Here is a 5,639-nt window from a genome sequence, read left to right on the forward strand (position 1 = left end):
TGTTTTAAATTATTTTGTATTTGTTTTTATTTTCTCTAAATATCAGTATTTCATATTTAAACACATAAGATCATGGCTGTGTTTTCCAGAGAAGAAGTTGTTTTAAACGTTTTTTTTTTTAAAGTTTACGTTATCAATTATGTTCATGTAAGAGTTATATTTCCGCATTATAGATGAGCATGAGACGTTAGTAGCGACCTTGAGCATGTGGAAATTTAAGGTCGTTACAGTTGGTATCATAGCGCTAGGTTTTAGATTCTGTAGACTAGCCTACAATGTAGGCTTGGCACGTTCCATGGTCCCAACGTCCATGCCCCGTCACCGTCAAGTACGCCTTGTACAAGATAAGAAAAGAGAAACGTTTTCAAACTCGCATGTATTTTTATGTTAATGTTACTAAAATTGTTGTGATATTTCACGTATTCATTTAAGAGCATGATGTGATGTGTTGCATGCTGAGTGATTTTGTTTGTAATATGATGTGAACTTAGTAGATGTGATGCATAGCATATTTTATAGGTAATGAGCCTTAGACTTAAGAGATGCTATCTTGGTTTCTAGAACCATGCTGCCTAAACCATGCGAAAGAGTAAGACGAGGAAGGGGACGACATCCTATTAGAGATAGAGGACGAGGTGAGGCTGAAGAGAGCCCACCTCGAGAGGGATCAGAGACAGGGTTTGAATTAGAACCCTTATTGTATGTATGGTCGGCAAGCNAGATAGGGTTTGAATTAGAACCCTTATTGTATGCATGGTCGGCAAGCAACCCTGAGAGGGTAGACGTAGTAACTAAGGATAGAGTAAGGAATGACCAAGCAATAGTAGCCGACCAAACCCTAAGTGTAGTCCTAATAGTAGTAAAGATGACCGACTTTGACGTAGTACTAAGCATGGATTGACTAGCTGCAAACCATGCTATTATAGAATGTCGCAAAACAAAAAAAAGACTGATATTCTTACCACTCGTGTGACCCAACTTTAAATTTAAAGGCACAAGTACCGGGACTACCTCAAAGGTAGTCTCGATGATGAAAGCAAAGAGACTAGTTCAACAAGGCGGTTGGACTATATTAGCATGTGCTGTAGACGTAAGAGGAAAAAAAAAGACCCTAGAACGTGTCCATCGCAAATGAGTTCCCAAATGTGTATCCGGATGACCTACCTGGAATACCCCCTTCCCGAGCGGTCGACTTCATCATTGAACTCGAGCTGGGAACTGGGCCTATTTCTAAAGCACCCTATCGCATGGCACTAGCAGAGTTGGAGGAACTCAAGGCGCAATTACAAGACTTACGGGATAAATGGTTCATTCGACCTAGCATATTCTCCTAGGTTGCGCCAGTGTTGTTTGTTCAGAAGAAAGATGGATCGATGCGTTTGTGCATCGATTACAGAGAGTTAAATAAGAGAACCATAAAGAACAAATACCCTCTGCCTAGAATAGAAGACTTATCCGATCAACTCAGAGAGGCAGCGATATTCTCTAAGATAGATCTGCGATCAGGTTATCGTTAAATAAAGAGTAAAGAAAAAGACGTACCAAAGACAGCATTTAGGACAAGGTATGATCGCTACAAGTTCGTGGTGATGTCATTTGGCCTCACCAATGCTCCAGTTGTGTTAATGGAGTTAATGAACCGAGTGTTCAAGAACTGTCTAGATACTTTTGTAATCGTGCTCATTAATGACATCCTAGTGTGCTAAAAAACAAACTTGGAACACAGGAACACCTCTGAAAAGTCCTAGCCACCATAAGAGAGAACAAGTTGTATGCCAAGTTCTCAAAGTATGAATTTTGGTCATGATAAGTCTCTTTCCTAGGATACGTGGCGACAAAGGACGGAGTATCCGTAGATCCTACTAAGGTCAAAGCGGTCACGAAGTAGGAACGCCCAACTTCAGTAACATCAGTACAGAGTTTCTTGGGACTAGCGAGATACTATCGAAGGTTCGTGTAGGACTTCGCTAGAATAGCTTCGCCTTTGACACAATTAACGAGAAAAGGGGTACCATTTATATGAAATGATGCTTGTGAGGCAAGCTTTCAAAACTTAAAAGAGAAATTGGTAACCGTCCCGATACTCACAGTACCTGAGATCTAAGAACAGTACGTAATCTATAGTGACGCCTTTAAAGAATGGACTAGGATATGTGTTAATGGAACACGGTAAAGTTGTTGCATACGCGTCCCGTCAACTAAAAGAATACGAAGATAATTACCCTACCCACGACCTGGAGTTGGCTGCTGTAGTGTTCACGCTGAAAATTTGGTGACACTACCTATATGGAGAGAAAATTCAAAGTTTAACCGACCACAAGATTTTAAATATTTCTTCACCCAGAAAGAGTCAAATATGAGACAAAAAAGGTGGTTAGAATTGGTGAAGGACTACGATGTAGATATCCAGTACCACCCTAGAAAAGCAAATGTGGTCGCAAACGCTTTGAGTAGAAAGGCGGCCCACTCTTCGGCCCTCATTACGAGGGAAGTAAGGGTACAAAGAAAATTCGAGGGAGCCAACATAGTTGTAGCGACCGAGAGAGTCATGGCACAACTGGCCAACTTACAGTGCAACCTACACTTAGGCAAAGAATGGTTACCTCCCAACGAGAGGATCCAAACCTATAGAAAGTCTTAAGCCAGCTAGCTGAGAGTCTAGTAAATGGATTCTCAAAGACCTCAGATAAAGGGCTATTGTATCAGGGATGCCTATATGTCTCGACAATAGAGGAGCTAAGGAAAGAAATACTAACGAAGCTCACAACACGCCATTTCTCATGCACCCAAGAGGTACTAAGATGTACCAAGATTTAAAACAACACTTCTGGTGGAAGAGCATGAAGAGGGACGTGGCCGAGTTTGTGAGCAAGTGCTTAGTTTGTCAACAAGTGAAAGCTCCTAGATAAAAGGCGGCAGGGTTGTTGCAGCCCCTAAGCATACTAGAGTGGAAGTGGGAAACATAGCAACGGACTTCATAGTAGGATTATCCAAAACGCTTAAAGGCTATACAATGATCGGGTAGTTTTCGATAGGTTGACCAAGTCGGCACACTTCCTACCTGGGAAAGCTACATATACAGTTGACAATTTGGCACAGCTGTATGTGAAAGAAATAGTAAGACTACATGGAGTCCCAGTGTCTATACTGTCAGATCGGGACCCACGCTTTACATCAGCGTTCTAGCTCGCTCTTCAAAAAGCGCAGGGTACCCGCCTCGACTTTAGTACCTCTTTCCACCCCCAAACGGATGGACATACGGAGCGTTTAAACCAACTTCTAGAGAACATGTTACGCGCTTGCGTACTAGATTTTAAGGGAAGTTGGGATTCTAAACTCCACCTCATGGAATTCTCGTGTAATAACAGCTTCCAAGCAACTATTGGAAGACCGTTTGAGGTCGGATACGAAAAACGGTGTAGGTCCCCACTACGTTGGGAGGAAGTAGGCGAGAGAGAGTTAGTAGGACCCGAGCTGGTTCGACTCACCAATGAGGCTGTCCAGAAAATTCGAGCAAGGATGCGTATCACTCAAAGTAGACAGAAAAGCTACGCTGATGTAAGGTGTAGAAGCCTGAAGTTTGAGATAAGGGACCCAATATTTCTCAAGGTGGCACCTATGAAAGGTGTCTTGAGGTTCGAACGTAAGGGCAAGTTAAGTCCTAAATTCATTGGACCATTCGAGATCCTAGAGCGAGTTGGTCCAGTAGCGTATAAGTTAGCCCTACCTCTAGCCCACTCAGGAGTACACGATGCATTTCATGTGTCGATGCTGAGGAAGTACATTACGGACCCTATCCACGAAATAGACTATGAACCACTCCAACTCAATGAAGATTTGAGCTACAACGAAAAACTAGGAAAAATCTTAGCTAGAGAAGTAAAAACCTTACGCAATAGGAATATTGCGTTCGTTAAGGTACTGTGGCGGAATCACCACAACAAGGAAGCCACGTGGGAGCGTGAGAACGAAATAAGAGAAAAATATCCCAAGCTAGTACAAGAGTTTGAGACTTTCAAGGACGAAAGTTCTTTTTAGGGATAGATAATGTAACGAAAAAATATATATATATAAATAATTAAATAATTAAAATAATAATTTTCCATAAACTACCCTCCCCTAACCCCTCTTCCTCTCCCCACTCTCTCTCCCAACCAACTCATCAGTCAAAATCCCAAATGAGAATAATGGATATATGGGTGGTTCCTACAATGAAAAAAAAATATATATATATATACCAACAACCAGATTTACAAGGAGGGCTGGAGATTTAATTATTGGAGAGGGAGATCTTGCTTTGTTATTATGGTAAGTCATATTTCAGATCTCTTTTTCATTTATCCAAATCAGATTTCCTCTTTTTTTTTTCTAATTAATCAGAATTAGATCTCTTGTTTATTTAGATTTTGGTTATCAGGTTATAGAAAATTAACTATAATTCAGATTAATCTGTCCATAAAAAAATAGAGAACAGAGAGAAAAAATGGAAGATAAAAAGTAAATAAAGGACAGAGAGGAAAGAAAAGATTGTGTTTAAACAAAAAAAAAATAATAATAACTAGTATATAAGAAAGGAAAGATTTGAGAAGAAAAATTTATCTGTGATATTGTGAATTTAAATGATAATATAATTAAGAACAAAAAAAAAACAAGAGAAAGGAAAGACCTGGAAGGAAAAATTAATGAGAATGCAAGAAAAATACAAGGAGAACAGTAGAGAGAAGATAGAATATTCTTAACAAAATCAAAATAAATAAATATATATAATAGTGTAAACAAAATCAAAAGGAAAGAAAGAAAAAGAAGAAATGCAAAGAAAAGAAAAAAAAAATAAATAAGGAGACAAAATCCGAAGAAAAGAAAGAAAGAAGAGAAGAAAGGTAGAGAAAAGAAAAAAAATAAATAGAGAGAGCCATAAAGAACTAAAAAAAAGAAAATACAGATAAGGCATACAAACAAAAAATAATAATAAAGAGAGCAGGAAAAACTAACATAGAAAATAGAGAGAAGGCCAAAGTACAAAATCAAAAGAAAAAAAAAAATACTGAGGTAGAGAAAAAATAAGAGGGAAGAGTTGGGGGTAGGAATCAATCGTAATTGATCAATAATATGATTAAGTAAGAATCGATTTGGGAGTAAGAATCGATCGGAATTGACCAAAAGTAAAAATCGATTAAAAATTGGTTAAGAATATGTCTTGAACAAAAATTGAGAGAAAAAACAGAGTACAAAAAAATATCATAAGACAAGAAAGTAGTCACTCGAAATAAAAATACAAAATGAAATCTTAATATAAATACAATATATATATATATATATATAATATGTATATATATATATTTAGATGTATATTATAACGTTCCAAGACTTTATCCATGCAAAGTCTTTAATGCTTGCATGAAGTTTAGCACATGAACCATGATAAGAGTTAGAGAATTGAATATGAAATTGATGTCATGGATTCATATAGGTTGGCTTTGATACAAAGGGAAAAATCGAATTTCATTAAGAATAAATTGGTGATACCCGTATAAGCTAATCAGGTAAGTGGTCTTACTATAGGATAGGCTAAAAATTGTATGAGTTATGATGATGTATGAACTATGTCGTACGATGCGGCATATGAGTTATGATGATGT

Source organism: Cucurbita pepo, chromosome LG02, assembly GCF_002806865.2.
Source record: "Cucurbita pepo subsp. pepo cultivar mu-cu-16 chromosome LG02, ASM280686v2, whole genome shotgun sequence".
Taxonomy (NCBI): domain Eukaryota; kingdom Viridiplantae; phylum Streptophyta; class Magnoliopsida; order Cucurbitales; family Cucurbitaceae; genus Cucurbita; species Cucurbita pepo.